The sequence below is a fragment of the Protopterus annectens genome, chromosome 4.part0 (assembly GCF_019279795.1).
Source record: "Protopterus annectens isolate FY-2018-M chromosome 4.part0, PAN1.0, whole genome shotgun sequence".
NCBI classification, from domain to species: Eukaryota; Metazoa; Chordata; order Ceratodontiformes; family Protopteridae; genus Protopterus; species Protopterus annectens.
The window spans coordinates 1193235470-1193257197 of NC_056733.1; positions in this window are offsets into that span (position 1 = coordinate 1193235470).

Genomic DNA, 21728 nt, shown 5'->3' on the forward strand with positions numbered 1-21728 from the left:
ATGAGTGTAATGTCAGTATGTGCTTGACTATGTGATGTGTTGTCACTTCCTGCAGTTACTAGCATGTTATGTGGTGTGAGATCTGGCCATTAAACATGGGGAATGTGTGTCACATTCCTCTGGATGCCTCATAAATATAATTATATTATCATCATCATCATCTTCAACAGCCATGTTATTATCAGCATCATCATCATCTTCAACAGCCATGTCATAATGATCATCCTTAACAACTATTCTGCTGCTGGTATCCTCCACATTTATTGATATAGTGGATCTGTTTGTTTCTGCTGCTGATCTGTAAATATGATTTAAAAAATATTATTTTATTTTACATTTGTTAACCGGAAAAGTCAAACTACGACTGAGCCTATTTTCAATGGAGGCCCAAGGAGAAATATTCCAGACACATGTCTTTGGAATGTGGCAAGAAACCGGAGTACCTGGAGGAAACCCAAGTGAAAATAGGGAGGACTTGTAGACACCACACAGAAGGCACCCCAACCGAGAATCGAACTGTAGAACCTCTTGCTGTGAGGCGACACTAATTGCTGCACCACTTCTTCTTCTTTTGGCTTTTCCCAATTAGGGGTCACCACAGCGGATCACCTGTCTGCTCATGATTGACAGTGGAGTTTTACAGTGTCGATTTGCCAGCCCAGCGCCCAGCCTTCCACAGAAGGCACACACATGCACACGTTCACACCTAGGGCCAATTTAGAGTGACCAATCCACGTACAGCATGTCTTTGGGATGTGGGAGGAAACCGGAGCACCAGGACAAAACCCACATGACCACAGAGAGGACATGCAGACTCCACACAGACGGTAGCCCAACCTAGGATCGAACCAGCGAACCTGTTGCTGTGATATGGCAACGCTAACAGCTGCACCACCGCGGCAGCCCAACTGCTGCACCACTGTACCACATTAATATTATTTATTAATAAATAAATAGCATAGACTACTTTATGCTTATTAAGTAGGTATGGGGGATCCTTAGCATGCACACCACCTCCATTGTCATTCTGTGTAGCTGCAGAAGGTTCACCTATTCATAGTAATTAGCAACTGTTTAATGTAATCATTCCAAGTCAGCATTTAATTCTCTATATAAATATACCTTCATTAGCAGATGTGTGTTGTTGTTGCTGCTGCAGATGCTGGTAATAGGCAGTGTCTTCACCACTCTGATTATTCCATTGCCACTATTTTCTGTGTCACTGTCATTGCCATGGGTAATACAAACAAAATGAACTGGTATTTTGAGACTCAATGAACACTTTAATATGAATATAATAAAAATGGTTAAGAGCTTTTGTCTAATGTAGACATCTTCAGAACCACAAATGATGGATATATAAGAGGTATTGATCTTTTGGTGATAATGGGATACTTGTTGGGGATCCCTTCCCCCCTGTACTGGAACTGGCAATTGCATTCTGCCACATCTTGCTTCTAGCATGCCCAGTCTTGTGGATTATGTCCTGGGCAACTTGAGTCCAGGCTTTTGTTCTCTATTTATTTGGGTCCACCTTTACTAAACAAATGTTCACTATATGTCCTATGGGCTGTCATGTAGATGCGAATTTCCTCATGGTTGAAGTTGCCCTTTCTCTGCTTGATGACTTTTTTTGCATAATTATTGCACATGAAAAAAGGTCACAGTAAAAAACTTTTGATTTAATCATTAGTTAAACTTCACAACACTGACCATGTGTGCCTGCCATCCTCCTATAAACAAGTTAAGGAACACAAACCCCATAATTACATGCACATGAAAATTTTCAGTCCAGTCAAGTAAGATTTTGCTATACCAATGCCAGCAGTATCATAAATACATTCAGAACAATAAAGCAATCACATTAATAGATTCATCCTTCCTCTGACTCCTACCACTTTCATGCATTCATAACACTGTAATTTTCCATTCTTCAGTAACACTCTGAAATTTCCAAGTACACACATATGTATGTTAAGCCAACAGCACATCCTTACCACTTCAGTACTTCACAATTAAGACACATGCAATCACTAAATGATATGAAGGTAAATGCTTTTCTCAGTGATCACTAACAATTTCCACTGTTGCTGCTGTGATTTTCCACTTACAAGTGACAGCTTTTACACTGTTCACTAAAGCCATGAAAATTTGACCAATTGCGAAGATATGTAAAGGCTGCCAGCCTACCTAGAAAGAATTTTTAGTAAATAATTCTATGTCATTGCAAATATGAATATAATCCACAGGCTTGTCCTCTTAAATGTGAAAAACCTGTGTTAAATGTTGAACTTCAAAAATGTAACGACAGTGCACTCTGCTGGATGAAAGCTGATAAGTCAAGCATTATATGAGTGCTTGATTTCAAAGCTCGGAGACATAATGTCTAGGCTGAGGAATTTCTTCTATTGTTTTGAGACCAGAGTTAATTGCTAGATTTTACATATATAATGTATTTTATTGCTGAAGCTTCCTGGTCAGGTGCAAGATCAAAGAAATGTTTAAACTCAGTGTTTGTGTTAGTTTGGGAACCAGAGAAGAATGATGTAATCTAAAATGAGTCAGCAGTGATGTATTATTTTTAAAACTTTCTCAAAGAGAGAGAGAATCAGATCATTTTGGATTTTGTTTGAAGAACATCACTCACCAGTGCTCTGCCTTTGCTCTATATGTAAATTTATTTAGAACAATGATTGCTCTTAGAGTTAGATAGGAATTTAGTCAGATTAAGTCTAGCTGTTTTCTATATTTATCTCAGACTATTCTACAGTATTATTTTAAGCATTTTCCTGTGATTTCTGAACTCTTGACTAGGACTGTGTTGAATTGAGAAGATTTGTCTTGTGTTTTTATTATTTATTATTAAATATTTTTAAACCTTTCAACTGTGGCTGTTTTTTGTAGAGATAATTTAAGCTCTAGAGTACATTGCATGTATATATTGATACTGTACAAAGCCACTCCAAATAAGCCTTGCTGTTTGTCACACTTACTAATTGGATAATAATATTGCACTATAATAATTAGACACCCTTTGGTAAGGGCCTTTTTAGTAGCTGATATCAGTAGTTGGTGGCAGTGATTACTACCTTATAGCCCAGCAGGAGGAGGCATACCTGGAGAACCTGTGCCAGCCTCCCCCAGGAGTGTCTGTGTGTTGGTATATAAACCAAATCTAAAAGTGTGTGTGTGTTAGCTACTTGGGCAGGGACACAAAGAACTGGTTGTACAGAGAGGGCACTGGAGGTTTTGGCTTGACTATTCGGCTGAGATCTGTACCCTTTAGCTGTGCCAGTGGGAAGTCTTACTGGGGATCTGGAAAGAAAGGGAGAAGCCAGCTCCAGACTGACTGTGATCTCTGTGAGCTCTTAAGGGAAATTGTGCATTACTGTGTGTGTATTTGTTATCCTTCCCAATGTGGACGCCCCTCACTGGTGTTGGTGAGGAATGAGTTTCCTTTATTACTGGGCCATTGCACAGGCTTTACATATTAATTGGTTGGCATTGGTGGGATATTCACACCACAGATAAATTGGTTGGCAATTACCTTGTAGTGGTGTGGATAGTAAATTCCTGTAGCTTGTGTACAGTAATCTCTGAACGTGTTTTTGTACTCTAAATCAGCCAAGCAGTGAATATTCAGAGTTCAGGTCACAATTGTTTTATTTCTTTTGTTAGCTTAGTTAGTCAGGGAGAGCAGGCAAGCATGTCAGCAGATGAGTATGGCAAGCTAACAATGAGCCAGTTGGCTGAGATGTGCCAGGCTAAGGGACTGGTGCATGGAAACCTGACTAAGGCAGACATAATTCCAGCTTTGATCACAGTTGCATTAGAAAGCAGCAATCAGGAGTGTGATCAGACTGGGTGTGGAGATGTACAACACTCAGAGAATGGACAGTTCAACCTTACTGCAAAGGACTTAAAATCCATCTTGAGCTAAAGACAATTAAGTTAGAGGCCAGGTATTAGGAAACAGAAGCAGCAGAGAGACTGAGATATCTACTGGCTGTGGAAAATGAGAAACTGCTATGCCTGGAAGAAAGGCAGAGGCAGCACAAAAAGGAGATGCTGACTCTTTACCAGAGTCATGGAGGTAATCGGGAAGGGAGTAGCCAGACCCCAGAATTACAAAAGATCAGTAAAGTTTTTCTGCAGTTTACAGAGGGGGATGCTTTTGATAGTTTCATTCATATGTTTGAGAGGGTATGTAAACAGTATGATGTTGACCAAAGGCTCTGGGTATGGCTCCTGACCCCCTTACTCCACGGTAAAGCAGTAACTGTGTTGTCTAAACTTTCTGATCTTGAGTTTTTTGATTATACTGCTAAGAATTGTTTGTTAGAATTTTTTTAAGCTAACACCTGAAACTTAAGAAAAAGGTTTTATGAGCATAGATGCAAGGCAGATGAAAGTGTGTGTGAATATGTTGCTGAACTGAGCACTTATTTTTATAGGTGGGTGAGTGGATGTCAGGTCATCACTTTTGAAGGGCTGGCAGACCTTTTGGTGAGGGAACAAGCCCTATAGCACTTTGCCTAAGGACATGAGGATCTGGTTAGCTGATAAACAATGTGCTACTTCAGATGAATTGGGGAAGAATGGAGACATATACCTAGCATGCAGGGTATCACTTCCACAGGATAGGAACACCCAGTGCTGCTCATGGGTCTAAATGAACCCATGGTGGGCAGCCCAGACTGCCCCAACAGAATCGTCCAGTAGCAGAAGAAGCCACTAGTCTAGTTACACATCCAGGACCTAGAGTTCAATGTTTTGAATGCAACCAGTGGGGCCGTGTGGCATATAGATGTCCATGGAGGCAAGTTGGGGAACAAAAGATGAGGGAGCCAGTAAGTGGGAAAGACAAAATGCCAATAGTAGGTTGTCTCGAGACAACAAGGGTACTGAACTATCATCCTGCAGATGTCCTGATAGGGAAGGATTTGAATGAGGCAGTACCATGTGCTTATGCAGTTACATGCAGTCAGGCTAGGAGAGCAACATGTGGGTCTGGTAGCCTGGGGGAGACCCAGTTAGACCACATAATTGCAGCCAGCACTAGTGAGGTGGCTACTTCAGGGAGAGAGCTGCCCTGTAGCAGATAGACTGAAGGTGAGCCACAGCTGTTTGTGGGTGCTGATGTTCCCTTGGACAGAGTGACTGCAAAGGTAGAGGTGAGTAATAGTACCCAGGCTGACAGTGAAGCACTGCTGTCAGAGGATGCCAGACTTCCTGTGGAAGTGGAGCTGGGAAGGGTTAGAAAGAGAGAGTTGAGACAGGCTCAGCTCTAAGACCCTACATTGCAAGGCCTGAGGCAGATAGCTAGTGAGACACCTGATTCTCAAGGGAAGGGAGATTCTATATACTGGGACAAAGGGTTACTGTATAGAGAGTGGACCCCTGAGGGAGGACTTGAAGGTGAAAGAATACAGCAGTTGGTAGTTCCTAGAGCCTACCATGTGGTGCTTCTAGCCATAGCCCATGATAGTCCCTTAACAGGTGACATGGGCATAAAATGTAGAAAGAGACGTATTATTCAGAACTTCTATTGGCCTGGAATTTCCAGAGATGTAACAGGGCACTGCAGGATCTGTGAGCAGTTCCAAAAGGTAGGCAAGTCAAGAGACAAGGTGAGAGCTCCTTTGATGCCTTTGTCTGTGATTGAGGAGCAATTTCAGAGGATAGTTATGGATATTGTGGGGCCTCTGAGTACTCCAAGTGCCACAGGGATAAAGTATATCCTAGTGGTATTAAATTATGCTACAAGATACCCTGAGGCAGTGACTTTGTCCTTCATTGAGACAGAAAAGGTGGAAAATGCTTTGTTAGAGATTTTCAGCATAGTAGGTTTCCCAAAAGAAATACTGACTGACAGAAATACTGACTGACAGAGGTGAAAATTTCATGTCAGACCTGCTGGCTTGTCTGTGGAAGTACTGTGAGGTGAAGCACCTGAAGACCACCCCCTACCATCCCCAGACTAATGGTGTTGTTTAGATGTTAAACTTTACCATCAAGTTCATGCTACGGGCATTTGCAGACCAGTTTAAGAGGGAGTGGGACAAATATTTGCCCCATCTGTTGTTTGCTTACAGGGAGGTTCCCAGGAATCCACAGGTTTTTCACCCTTTGAGTTGCTGTATGGGCATAGGGTGAGGGGACCTCTAGATTTAATTTGAGATGAGTGGGAAGGTGAGTGTGAATCTCACAAGGAGTCTGTTGTGGCATATGTCCTAAACCTTAGGACAAGGCTGAGAGAACTCATTAGCTTGGCCCAGGAGAACCTGGCAGAAGCCCAACAGCAGGAAAGAGTCTGGTATGAAAGGAATGCTCGAGCTAGAGAGTATGCTGTAGGGCAGCAAGTAATTGTTCTCATTCCTGTCAGAAACAACAAGCTGCAAGCAGCTCATGAGGGACCCTACAAAGTGATAAGAAAGGTAAGTGATATTAACTACATGGTATAACTGCTAGGCAGGAGTCAGGGGCACAAATTGTACAATGTTAACATGATGAAACCTTACCATGATAGGGAGGCCCTTGTGCTGAGTATCTGCAGTGGATTGCAGGAGGAGTTTGAGGGAGATTGGGTGACTGATTTCCTCAGTGAGGCTCGGACTGACACCTCAGTGGAAGGGGTAGCAATGTCCCAGCAGCTATCTCCTACCCAGGTTCAAGAAATCTGATCAGTGTTACAGGAGTTTGGGGACATTTTCTCTGGGAAAACAGGGTGCACCCACCTGGTGCAGCACCAGGTAGATTCAGGACCCCAAAGGCCTATTAGGTAGGCCCCTTATAAGGTGCCTGACAGAGACAGACTCTGAGGGAGAAGATACAGGAGATGTTGGAAATAGGGGTACTTCAAGAGTCCAACAGTCCTTGGGCTTCTCCAGTGCTGCTGGTGCCAAAAAAGGATGTCAACACCAGGTTCTGTGTGGACTAGAAGAAATTAAATAGTAATACAGAGTCAGATGCTTACTCCATGCCTAGGGTAGATGAGGCCCTAGAGCAGCTGGGTGGGGCTAAGTATCTTACCACCATTGATCTTATAAAGGGTAACTGGCAGGTGACCTTGACTCCCAGTGCTAGAGAGAGAGGTCAGCCTTTGTGACTCTCTCTTTTCCTTGTATGAGTTCACAATTATACCTTTTGGGATGAAAAATGCCCCAGCAGCTTTCCAGAAGTTGGTAGATCATATCCTAGCTGGAGCAGGAGGGTTTGCCCTTGCTTACCTAGATGATATTTCCATCTACAGCCATTCCTGGCAAGAGCACCTTCAACATTTTAGGGCAGACTACAGAGGCCAATGTTGTCCATTAAGCTGAGCAAATGTCGGGTGGGTATAGCAGAGGTCTCCTACCTGGGACATAGAGTTGGGGAGTGGTAAGATCAAGCCAGAACCTGCCAAAGTGGAAGCCATTCAGGCGTGGCCTGCACCTGTTACCAAGAAGCAGGTGAGAGCATTCTTAGGGACAGCAGGGTACTACAGAAAGTTTATCACCAGTTATATTACCATAGCTGCTCCCCTCACAGACCTGACAAGGAAAAACAGGCCAGATAAGGTAGTATGGACCCCAGCATGTGAGCAGCATTCCAGAAGCTTAAAGAAGCTTTGGGAGGACCCCCTGTTTTAGCCAGTCCAGATTACAGCAAATAATTTGTTGTGCAGGTGGATGCTTCTAACCATGGAGTGGAGGCTGTATGTAACCAGATTTCTCAGATGGAGAAGACCGCCAAGTGGTTTATCTCAGTCATAGGCTCTCACCCAGGGGGAAATGCTATACAGCTGTAGGAAAGGAATGTCTAACCACAGTATGGGCACTGTTGAATCTTCAGCCTTATCTGTATGGAAGAAAATTCACTGTAGTTACAGATCACAATCCTCTAACATGGTTACACTGAGCCAGCCATCAAAATGCCAAGTTGCTAAGATGGAGCCTAGGGTTGCAAGCATATGATATGTCAATGCAGCACTAAAATGGAGTTAGCAAACACCAAAACTGATGGGCTCTCAATACAGAAAATGGGTAAGGTATACTCAGATAGACCTAACCCTCTCAAGCAACATTTCTCATGGGTCACTTGAAAAACTAGCTTGAGATCTGAGATCTCCGGGGGGGGGGGGATATGTGAAGATATGTGAGGGCTGCCAGCCTAGATAAAAATAATTTAATAAATAGTTCTATGTCACTGTAAATATGAATATAATCCAGAGGCTTGCCCTCTTAAATGTAAAAAAAAAACTGTGTTAAATGTTGAACTTCAAAAATGTAACCACAGTGCACTCTGCTGGACGAAAGCTGATAAGTCAAGCACTGTATGACTGTTTGATCTCAAAGCTCAGAGACATAATGTCTGGAATGAGGAATTCCTTCTATTGTTTTGAGACCAGAGTTAATTGCTAGATTTTACATATATAATTTCTTTTATTGCTATAGTTTCCTGGACAGGTGGAAGATAAAAAAAATGTTAAAACTCTGAGTTTCTGTTAACCTGAGAACCAGAGAAGAATGATGTAATCTAAAATGATTCAACAGTGATGTATTATTTTAAGAGTTTCTCAGAGAGAGAATCAGAGCATTTTGGATTTTGTCTGAAAAACATCACTCACCAGTACTCTGCCTTTGCTCTATATGTAAGTTTATTTAGAACTGTGATTGCTCTTAGCGTTAGATAGGAATTTAGTCAGATTTAGTCTAGCCGTTTTCTATATTTATGTCAGACTATCCTACAGTATTTTCCTGTGATTTCTAAACTCTTGGAACTGTGTTGAATGAGAAGATTTGTCTTGTGTTTTTATTATTTATTATTAAATATTTTAAACCTTTCAGCTGTGGCTGTTTTGTGTAGAGATAATTAAAGCTCTAGAGTGCATTGCATGTATATGGTGATACTGTACAAAGCCACACCAAATAAGCCTTGCTGTTCGTCAAACTTACTAATTGGATAATAATATTGCACAGTAATAATTGGACACCCTTTGGTAAGGGTCTTTTTAGTAGCTGATATGAGTAGTTGGTGGCAGTGATTACTACCTTACAGCATGGCAGGAGGGGGAATAGCTGGAGAACCTGCGCCAGCCTTCTCAAGGAGTGTCTGTGTGTTTGTATATAAACCAGATCTCAAAGTATGTGTGTCAGCTACTTGGGCAGGGACACGAAGCACTGGTTGGACAGAAAGGGCACTGGAGGTTTTGGCTTGACTACTCAACTGAGATCTGTACCCTATAGCTGTGCCAGTGGGGAGTCTTACTGGGGATCTGGAGAGAAAGGGAGAAAACAGCTCCACACTGACTGTGATCTCTGTCTGCTCTTAAGTGAAATTTACTGTGTGCGTGTATTTATTATCCTTCCCAAAATGTGGACACCCCTCACTGGTGTTAGTGGTGAGGATTGAGACTCCTTGATTACTAGGCCAGTGCCAGGCATCACACCAATATATCAGTAAAATAAACATTTCTTCAAGATAACTCACTAATTTTAAATCATTTGAAATATTTCATATTAAATTACAATATATATATATATATATATATATATATATGTATTTTATTTTATTTTTTTTTTACATTAAAAGATCCGTGGTTTCCTAGGTCATTTCTTAGGTTCATAGTTTCATAGGTGCATACTAGGCTAATGGACACTAGGGCCTTTTTTTAAGCCTAACCGTGCAGCTAAAATCTCTAATGAGCTCTGGAACCCTTGATAAGTGCAAGCTGGGAATTGGGAGATGAAAGATTTACAAGTAGAAGACTGTAAGATGAACCATTTGCCTGTGTCCATTAGAGATATTAGGGGCCAAATCAGAGATGAATTTCCTGTCCCCCATCCAATTGTCCAAGTTGAATTGGGTTAGAGAAGAATTCTGCTTCACATGGATGGGGAGCTTGTTCCAGAGAATAGGTATTCTCTGTGATATGGACCTATCTCCCCAACAGGTCCTATTTATATCACAGGCAAATTTTTAGAACAGGTAATTCTGGTACTGTTTGTTTTACAGGTATACAGAAGGTCCATCAGGGTGGGAGTCTGACAATGCCTTGTATGCCAGGGATATAGAATACAGGGATAGGACTTTGAGGTGGTCATCATAAGATACATTACTTATGCCCTGTATTCTTTTAGTGAGGAACCTCTGAGGACATTCAAATTGTTGGATATGCTTAGTTAGGTACATACCAAAGGGGACATTGTACTCCTTGATAGGTCTGATGAATGTTGAATGCAGTGGAACAATGACCTCCTTGGATCTAGATGCCACACCTTTGTATGCAACTGTTATTCATTTCTTGGCATTTATTTTTAGTCCATGGCTCTGACACAAGTTACAGCATTTGTTTGTGTCAGGCCTTCCTGGTGAATGTTAGTGTCAGTGGAGGAGTCTATGACTGATCCTAATATTTGCCAACTAGCTTAAGTAATCACTAGTTAATTATTTAACATTTGTTTACAAGGCAAGTCCAACTTGGAATGAAGCCATTTTTCAGCGGTGGCCCAGGGTGAAATGCTCCAGATGCATGTTTTTTTATAATGTGAGCGGTAATCAGAGTACCCAGAGAAAACCCACATGAATGCAGGGAGGACATGAAGACTCTGCACAGAAGACACTCCAGGCAAGAATCGACCCAGAGAACCTCTTGCTGTGAGGTGACAATGCTACCGCTGCACCACTGTGCCGTCAATTAATATAGCAGTGTTAAACTATTTCATGTAAATTTCAGATCCATTTGTGTGTTTATGTGTTTTGTATGCAAGTTAGGCATTTTTACATTTATCTCAATGAATCACAGTAATATACAAATGTGTATGGCCACTTATGCATGAAAATTAGTTTTGACTGTTCATTAATGCCTCCTTAGGTTCATATGAATGCCCTGCTACAAAAGACTAGGCCTGACCAGCTGGGTTAGTGGGTTGACCAGATAAATGCCAGAAGGTCAGAGTTTTATAGTAAGGTTTATTATTATTATTATTATTATTATCATTATTATTATTATTATTATTATTATTATTATTAATTATTTGGTCATATTGAACATAAGTTCAAAAGAAAATAAATTATGAGAAGGCTGTGCAACTGAAGTTATTTGCTAGACGAAATATGTGTAACTGCAAATATGTATCTGTAATGTTATTATAATAATGAAAAAGTAAGCAAAAACCTATACATGCACAGAACTGCATCTGAATACAAATACATGGAATGTGTAAGTGATAATTATCTGTATAAATAGAAATATAACATATGTATGAGTAACATACACACACACACACACACACACACACACATATATAATATAATAATATATATATATATATATATATATATATATATATATACACATGCATGTGTGTGTGTGTGTGTGTGTGTGTGTGTTTGTACACTTACAACTACTTGTTCATGTATTTATAGTGAAGGCAAAAAAAAACATTTGCATTTCCACATAATTTAATCTACTATTGCAGTACCCTTATGTACTAGTTAAATTACTTGCAGACACTTTTGTAAATAAAGGATTTTGTTTATGTAAGCAGGAAAAGTATTTATTAGTATAATAATTGTCAAAGACAGTAATTTCTTCCAAAATATTAGCTTTACGTACAGGATGGCTGAACTGTCAGTCAGGTATCACACCCCAGACAAAGAAGGAGTTCAGGGTTGTAGTAACACATGAATAACCAGCACATACTTTTAGGATGATAGGATCATAGGGGATTACTAGGCTAATGGCTCTGGGGCCCTTACAAGACTAGCCAAGAGTTTATCCCCAAACAAGAAACCTCAATCAGCACCTGTCACCCCTGTCAATGAGGGACACAGGTGGAAACCCTGGGACAAATTTGTGGTTACCCATTCAGTCATTAAGGCTGTGCTTGAAGAGGGTCAGCGACGTACTTTGTTTGACGTGTATGGGGAGTCATGAGAGATGAAAAGTTAATTTACTTCTGTATACATTTTTAAATCATAACCTTTATGTGCTTGTAATTATTAGGGTGAACGCAATTAAAGCGATCACTTTTGTCCAGCTAAGGAACTGAAAACTTCCTTGAATTGCTACATTTTTCTGTGTGTGAACACCTTCTGACTGAACACAGTTCACAGACTGTTACATGCAAAGCATATTATTTTAAAATACCATTCCACCAAAGGTGCATTGATTTCTTTATAACCTGCAGTAAAGGAAAGATTAGCACAGTATGAGAATTCAGATAATAATACATAGTTCAACAAACATATTGTAAGCAAGGGATCTATGTCAAATAATCAAAAGGGCAGATGTCTAAACCCATACGATTAAAAACATATGATTGACAATTCCGTCCATCAAAAAAAACAATTAGTGGTGTGGCCAATATCCCAGACTGCTAGCAGCACTGAATTTTAGCTCTGCCTACATTATATTATTTTGACAGGAAATTCTATTTATTTTTTGAAGAAAACTACTCAGATATATATGAGAAGATGCATACTTATAAGCCCTTTATTATTTTTCAAAAGTCACTGCTGAAACAGAAAGTTTTATATTTTTTTCCTGTCAGAAGTTTTTCTACAAGGGATTCAGATATGAGTAACTCAAAGAATTCACATCAGGAGAGTGTAGTGAAAAAGGAGTTACAAGCTATAATAACAAATATCCAAGAACTTTCTCTCAAAATGGACAAACTGGAAAGTAAAAGTGACCACATAAAACAGGATTGTAGCAAGCAGATGGACCTTCTAAACGAGGTAATCAAAAATCATTCAGAACAATTATCTTCTATTGAAGAAGCTGTCAGTGATATGGATGGCAGAGTGTGAGAATCATAATGATTTTCTTCTGAAACAGAATACAAAACTACTAGAAAAAGTGGAAGACCTAGAGAGTAGGTCAAGGAGAAATAATAGCAGAATTTATGGAGTACCTGAAAAAGAAGAAGGAAATATTATGATACAGTTCCTGAACAATGGTTACCGACAGCATTAAATCTGCCTGAATCTCTTTCATTCGGAATTGAAAGAGCCCACCAGTCTTTATCAATGCCAACTTCAACTACCAGGTCCTCTAATCCTAGATGCATCATTGTCAGATTTTTATCTTCCCAAGATAAAGATTTGGTATCGAAATCTGCATGGACAAAATCATTTGTTTTGATAATTGTTATACCTCCTCTGTCATCTCTAGAAGTAAAGAATGTTTTCTTAATAACGTCTCTCAAAAAGTCCGACATCAAAGCTCAAATACTTTTTCCTGCCAGGATAGAATTAAATTTGCCTGATGCTGAGAAAATTTTCATTTCGCTACTAAAAGCCATGGATTTTATTCAAAAGAAAAAACATATTAATTGATATAGAAGATAGGGATTGCTCTGCACAAAGTCTGAAGAGACATGCATCAAAAAATGGATGGACTGTCAAAGAAGGAGCTAATAAAAATGAAAGGACAAATAAATAGGATATTTTTAAAGGTAAATATGTTAACTTCAACATTTTACTAGCTAGTTTTTCTGCTGGGGAACTTCAACAAGGTAAAGGTAAATTTTTTTTTTTTTTATATAAGTTGACAGTGCTCTGATTATTATTTTACTGATAAATGTACTTTTCTTGTTAGGGTACAAACTAATTAGTAATATGATTGTTATATGATATCTTACGTGATCTACATTCTTGTGTGTAAATGGTGGGGTAATGTTATAATACACAGTAAACATATAATACCAAGGATAGTAATGAAGAGATCTACTGTCAAGTAAAAAAGAAGAAGAAGGTGGGATTATAACATTTTAATATGTCAGCAGGATTTATGTGACAGTAATTAACTACATCTTTTTTTATTTAATATTTTCTTTGTGAGATAAATGATTCTATCTTTTCCCCTTCCCCTTTTTTATGGTTATATTGTACTGGGCTCACTGTGTCAGGATTGTGTTTCCTGTTGAAATGCGCAGTAAAAGTAATAGTGATGTTTTTCCCTAAATGTATGAAAGATATGTCTATTGTATGATTTGTACTTGTGTGTTTGTTTGTCTGACTTTTATCTTTCTATAAATGTAGTACTAGAAGATGTTTCATGCTGACTGGTAGGTTTAAAGGGCATTGATGGTGCTTTGGGGTGAATAGAAGCAAAAAAACAGCTTTTATGGCTTGGTTGACTGTTGGCCATTACTATTCCTCATTGTTGAAGGTGCTCGAGTGCTTACCTCTCTCTTACAGCGTCAAACAGGTTTTTCATCTTGCATTTCCAGCTGATTTTTTTTTAGCTTTTGTGAGTTGTTCTGTACTAGCACAAACAAGAATAAGATAATCGTGAGGATATCAAGAAGACAGCCATAAGGAAACATGGATTAGAAGTGTTGTGTGACCTTTTACCCATGCACAGCCTCAGAATGCAGAAACTGAGCTGCAGCCAGAATTGGGAATGAAACAAAATTAACTTCTAAAGGTTTTCTGGTTCATAAGCTTTGAAAGGTATTGAACTACTATAAAAAATTATTCTAAATCTACTACAGTGGTTATATTGTGTAATGTCTGTATAGCACTAAGCTCAGTATACGAAACTAAAGCTAATGAATGCTGTTTGCTAAATGGAGAACAGTGATGGGGGGTGGGAGAAAAGATGAGAAACAGAAGGAATGTTATCAAAATGGTAACAAATGGCAAATACTGAATATATTAATGGGCAGCATATAGAGTAAGCACTAATTTTAAATGTCTACATACCATACTTATTACTGCAACCATAATCTGCCTGAAACATCTATTATGAGGTCATGTAAGAGTAAATTGATAAATTATAATATACTTAACTTTTATCTGTGCTGCAATATATATTGGAATGACAATTAATTTGGCACAAGTACTATTATTCTAAAGTTATAAATATGTAAGGGGACAATATTTAATTGAATATAAGAAGATGCTATTTAGGGCCTCATTTCAAGACAGGGTTCATACTTTGAAGATGATTCTACATTGTTACATTTTAGAGTGTTTGATTATATGGCCTATTGAAACAGGTCCTACTGTGATTAAATAAAGAATATTTCAAGGTCATGTTTGATTGGGTTACTTTAAAAGTGTTTATTGAGTCTACTATATATATTTAAAGCAAAAGCTAATCACAATGTAATTGATGTGTGAGATGTGGAAAGTGAGTGGTTTGATTCATTTTTTAATCAAACCTGGAACATGGTGTTCCATGTATGTATTTGTATATAGTTATTTGTTTCAGATGTTATTAGTTAAATATCTTGATTCATCCATGATAAAAAATTCTAGGAAATATTTCAGGCTATTGTACATGAGATTTATTATAGATGTTCTAAATATAATTTAAGTGCATGATGGTTTATAAATGCTTATCGCTCAATGTTAATGGCTTAAATAATAACATCAAAAAAGCTGGTTTGCTTATGTTTATTAAAATGCATAAAGCACATGTACATTTTTTTGCAAGAAACTCATTTATTGAAAAAAAATTAGATAAACAATCTTTTAATGGTTATACAGTACTTACTGATTTTTGCTATAAAACTAAAAGAAGACACACACTTATATTGTGGAATAACACCTACACAATCCCTAAGATTTTAAATTCATTCTCAGATAAGGATGGAATGTTAAGTTTAATGGTGATAGAAATCAATAAGAAATGTTACACATTGGTGAACTCTTATTGGATTCCTGGACTAGGGACTAAATATGTCAACAAGTATCTTGATACTATTGCATTATATGCAAAGGGTGAAATTATATTGGCTGGAGATTTCAATTGTTTATTAACCGATAGAGATACTTCTAGAACTAGTAAAGTTAAACTAACCACACAATCTAAAAAAATAAACAATTTTTGCCTCAATGAATCTTAGAGACATATATAATTTAAAATCACAAAGTTCACTTAATTACACCCATTACTCATTTAGGTTTGGTACCCAAATGAACATTGACAAGGTTTTCATTTCGAATAGCTCATTCAAAAATAACTGATGTTTCAATAATGTCATGTCCACTTTCTGAGCATACTGCCTTTTCTTTAGTTTGTCTGTAAAAACGATGATTTGGTAATCTTACAAAGAATCCCAGCATACAAAATAACAATAAAAGGTTTTAGGGAATGGATTCTAAATGAAATAGATACATCTGTAGAAATGAATAATAATGGGGAGATAACACACTATATTATGGGACACGTTAAAAGTCTATTTGTATGGTAGAGTTAAAAATTGGTATCTTCAAAAAAGAAAAGAATGGGACAACGAACTATCAGAATTACAAATTAAAATAAAATTGTTAAAATTATATATAAAACCCAATGATATAGTAGTACACATGGAACATCAAATTTAAATCAAAAATACTTAGAAATATTAAATCACAAAGTTGTTATAAACTTAGAAAAACTAAAATTACAATCTTATTATGTAAATCCTAGGCATTTACATAAATTGGCTATTAGATCCAACCAAATCAATAAACTAAACTATATCAATGAAATTAAATATACAATTAATAACTCTGTAAAAAATAAAAAAACAACTGATCTGAAAGGTATATTAGAAGCATTTAAAATATATTATAAAGCAATCAATGATACATCTCCACCTAAAGATGGACAATATAGTGGATAAGTTTCTTCGAAAACATAGAAACACTAAGTTGTCAAATCAACAAAATAACATACTAGATAAACCAATAGCAATAGAATTGAAAGAACAAGCTAAAAATTTAAAAAACAACAAAGCCCCAGGATTAGATAGGATAATCCCAGAAATTTATAACACTTTTCCTAATCAAATACTAAAATTTTTCTATGGTTAAACAAGAATTAAAAATCCCCCCTTCTTGGAAATAATCATTTCTCCTATTTTGAAACAAGGTAAAGATCCCAAGTCATGTTCATCTTATAGACCTATTTCCTTATTAAACATTGGTTACAAAATTTTCATGTCCATTTTGACTAAGAGATTAAAAATATAATGCCTAATTTAATAGTATATGATCAAACAGGTTTTATTTTACATAAGAAAGCTCATGATAACATTATTAAATTATTATATTTAATTGATATTGTGAACAAAACCAAGAAACAACTAACTGTTATAAGTTAAACCAAGAAACAACTAACTGTTATAAGTTTGGATATAGACAAAGCCTTTGACTCCATTAGCTGGACCTATTTAAAAAAAAACATTTTTAAAGGTTATAATTTTCCCCAGAATTTACTAACTTAATACTGAAACTATACAATGAATCTTAAGCATATGTTAAAATCGGTTCATGCTTATCATCACCATTAAAAATTCTAAAAATCACAAAACAAGGATGGCCAATGTCCCCATTACTGTTTGCTTTATTGGTTGAAACTTTTGCTACATATATTAGAAAATATACAAATATGAAAGGATTTTAGTTAAATAGTGAATAGTGTCTAAAAATCCAATTATTTGCAGACGATATTCTCCTAACATCTTGTGATATAGACTTTTCCATGCAATATATTATAGATGCTGTTAATTACTTTGAAAAAATCTCGTCTAAAATTCAACCAAAATAAAACGAAAACACTATTAATTAATAAGAAAATTAAGAGAATCTTATTAAAGTATGCAACATTAAATTGGGAAAATTATACAATCAATTATTTAGGAATTAGTATAAAACTACATGGAAAGAGACTGTCCAATTAAATTATACCACTCTATTAACTATAATCAATTGATCTAACTAAAACATGGAACAAAATGTTTTCACTATGGAATACACACTTACAATAATAAAAATGATTATGCTGCTAAAAATGTTATTCTTTACACAATCCTTAATTGTATCCCCACCTAAAAAAATATTTAAACAAATAGATTCCTTATTATTTAAATTTCTTTGGTTTTCACGGAAACCAAGGGTAACATATAAATGACATGTTAGAGCCTGGAATAGTAACGGGATTATATTCCCTAACATAATTATATTCTAAATCTGTTGTTATCAATATAAAATTACATTGAATAACTTCTATATATACATCTAGGTGGAAACAGCTACATGAGATCTATATAACTGTTAATAGAAGTACTGAAACTCAAATCAATGATCCATTTGGAATCAGAAAAATATACTGGGTACTATGTGAGTATTGTTTATAAAATAAGAAATGTAGCTACTTCTCATATGGTATAAATCAAATTGTTTTCACATTTAAAAACATAATATATAATAATTATAGTTTAAAACAAATACTCTTTCTTATATTTCCCACTGCCTACACTCCACATTGTCTAGATTCCTTTAACATTAATAAAATGTCAAATCTTAAAGATAATGAGTTAAAATTCTGGCACCAATTTATAGATAAAAATAAAATTCAATCAATAAATGTTCTTTTAGCCAGATATATGTCATCCAAGATAATTGGTTATGTTTATAATCACTACAGCAATTTATTGAATGTAAAGTGAGACTATCAATAAATCTGGAAACAGATTCAATACCAAAACCTTTACAACTATTTATGGGTTGTAATTAGATGAACATTGAACATAAACTGAACATATCATCTATATGTAAAATCCTATGTGATGAATTGTTATCTTTTGACACAGCTTTTTGGGACTACTCTATAAAGGTTAATGAAGAACCTTTGTCAAATGAAAATAAGAAAGCGTTATTAAACTCAATAAACAACACCACTTTTTCATTATATTACAAATTATTTACCTGGAAATTCATACATGGAAGGTTTTATGCCCCACACAAGATTGTACTTATTTCCAAAAGTAAAGAAACAAAATGTTGGAGATGTGGTTAAATTCTGGAAGCTAACTGGGTTCATATGTTCATCGAATGTAGAATTCTTACACATTATTGGAATGACTTTATATATTTTATAAAAGCTTTGTAGTCAGATAAGTGCCAAACTACTAGTTCTTTGATTTTATTTAATGTACCTACCCCAAGCGTAATCCCTAAACATCAGTTACCAGTTCTTTGGTCAGTTTTGACTATTGCCAGAAAGATTATAACATTGAACTCGAAAAATAAACAAGATCTTATATTTGCGGATTTTATAAGACTAACAAAATGTGTATGTAAAAAGGAAATGCAAACCATTTGTTCTAGAACATCTAATTTAACACATAAAAGAATAGCTTGGCAGAAACTGCTAATTTTATTAGATATATATTAATCTTTTTATTGATGATGTCAATGTTTGTCATGGATGATTCTATATAGTGTAAATAGTTGTTTGTTCAGTGTATATTGTATGTTTTGAAATATATTGATTATCAATGTCTAACTGAAAAATCAAATAAAAATTCTTGGAAAAAAAATAATAATTAAACTCAAACAACACCCACATACAACAGAAAAAGGCTTTTGTGGAGAGCAACCCCCCCGTGCACCCCCCTCACTAATTATTTATACCACCTCTGAGGTCACACTACAGTGGGGAAAAGTGTAAATTTCCTAATCCCTACTCTAATGTGATGTCATTCAGAGTGGTTTGATGGACTGAATTGTTGATCATATGGTCTCGACCATATGGGTTTCACCAATATGTCCTTTTGATTGTTTGACAGGAGCCCAATAAGCAAGTACCACCATGAATGGAATACCTTGAAAATAAGTATTAGTCATATAAGAAATATAAAGGGAAAAAAGGTAAAATACAGGTAAACAAGTGACTTATGTCTTCTTTTTATTGCTGAGGAGCAGATTGCCTTCAGCCAGCAACAGCAAGAAAAAACAACTGCAAGGTTGGTTAAAGAAGCTGGCAAGCATGCATACAGTAGTAAACAGTCTTGTCTGTTTAACTGATTTCATTAATATACATAGGTAAATAATTTATAAAGCCTGATAACTAAAGCACTAGAGTGCATGCAGTACATTACTGCAACCAAGAATGAGAGATACTGTATGTCAGTATATTCATACTGTATTCTGTCTTTAACTCATTTTATTATTGTATATAAAGAAACAATTTATACTGCATGGTAGTTGAAGCAGTACAGTGCATTTACTACATTACCAAAATCAAATGTAAAGGATAGGTCAATATATAAACTGCAGTGTTCTGTTTTTACCTGATTTTTATAAGATGCAAGTATTTATAAAGGATGTTTACAGTGCAATTTTACAAACAAATGCATATCAGGCACAAATATGATTGTTTTGCTTCTGCAGTACACTGCAACATGTAGATTCCATCAGAACTTGATAGCAATACCCTATGTTGTCAAGTATGCATAAGCACCTCCTATAAAAGTTCATACAATACAAAGTTTGCATAAGCACTTTCCATACATTCTGTTTTATTTCAGTAAAGTTTTATAAAAAATGTTTTAAAGTAAGAAATTAAATGTTGTGTAACATGATGTGTGAATTTATTGTCTGTGTTTTCTTTTTTGTTTCCCTCTCCCCTTTTTTCTGTCTTTCATATTTTGATATGCATTCCTTTCTCCTTTTTTATTTTATTTACCTCCCATTTATGTTTGTTTTTATCAGATCCAAAAACCTCTGGAGTGGTCCAGGCACATAACTTCCAGGTTAGGGAGTGGTCACCCTCAGCCCATCTGGGGACATACTCACAGGATCAGGTGGTAGTACTTGTCCTACAGGCATCCTGGCATGTGACAGCCTGGCAAGCCTCACTGAATGGGGCTTTGAGACCTGAATGTGGATTTGCTGGAGAAGGTCATGAACAGATGGATATAGCCTGTCAAACACTCCCTTAAGCATATTCAAAACATGCTGTCCCAGTTGGTATTGACCATCACACAGCCACAAATTCTTACTCCATCAACATTGTGTTCTCTACTGTACCACTGTTGGGCAGTGGAAATGTTTGAGGCTCTTTGGACTGGTACTGATGCTGACACCTCCTCAACCCTTCTTCCATTAACGTTTTGACTATACCTTCTTACCTATTTCCCACCCACAGTACCCACTTATGTTAAAACACTTGAAAAATAAATAATGAGGTTTATCCCCCTCCAAAAAAAAAGCCTGTCCTCTTCTCCTGCACAACCCTCCTGATGTCTTCCTTCTGTGTATCCCTCTTTGTTGTGTCTGCCCTTTTTCAGTCTTTCCTACTGCCCCCTCTCTATACTTTAAAGTAAACAACAGGGTGTCCACATAAGGATACACCCATATGAAACAATTTAAACCTCTTTATATTTTTTAAATATTAATAATTAAACCTTCCCAGTTCATCACTTGCCTTAGGTCTTTCAAGCATGACTGTGCATAACCATGTACATTCCCAATATCCATATGCATAAAGAATAATATTTCTTTATTAATTATTTTTACATTTGTTAACCAGGTTAGTACGATTGGGCCCAGAGATTCCTTTTTCAGCGGAGACTCGAGGAGAAACGCTCCAGGAAAGTAATTAAAAAATAAGAAAAACCTAACAATTCAAGTTGTAAGATACTTAACAGTATAAAAACAGAGAGAAATATATAATATGAATACATACAAGGCAAAAGTACAGCTTTTTGAGAATGCATTAACAATATGTTTGAGAAATTTGGTTAGCATTAAGTTATTTACAAGGAATGCAGCAATGCCTAAAATTAAAAAAAAAAAAATCAGAGTAACATCATGGCATAGTACAACAAAGATGCATTTAATAGCATAGTCAACAGTCAGGAAACCCTTCTGTGTGGCACACCTTTATCACTAAGGGCTTCATCCAGTAAAAAGGAGGTCATTGTCCCACTGTACTCATCCCTCATTAGACCCATTATAGA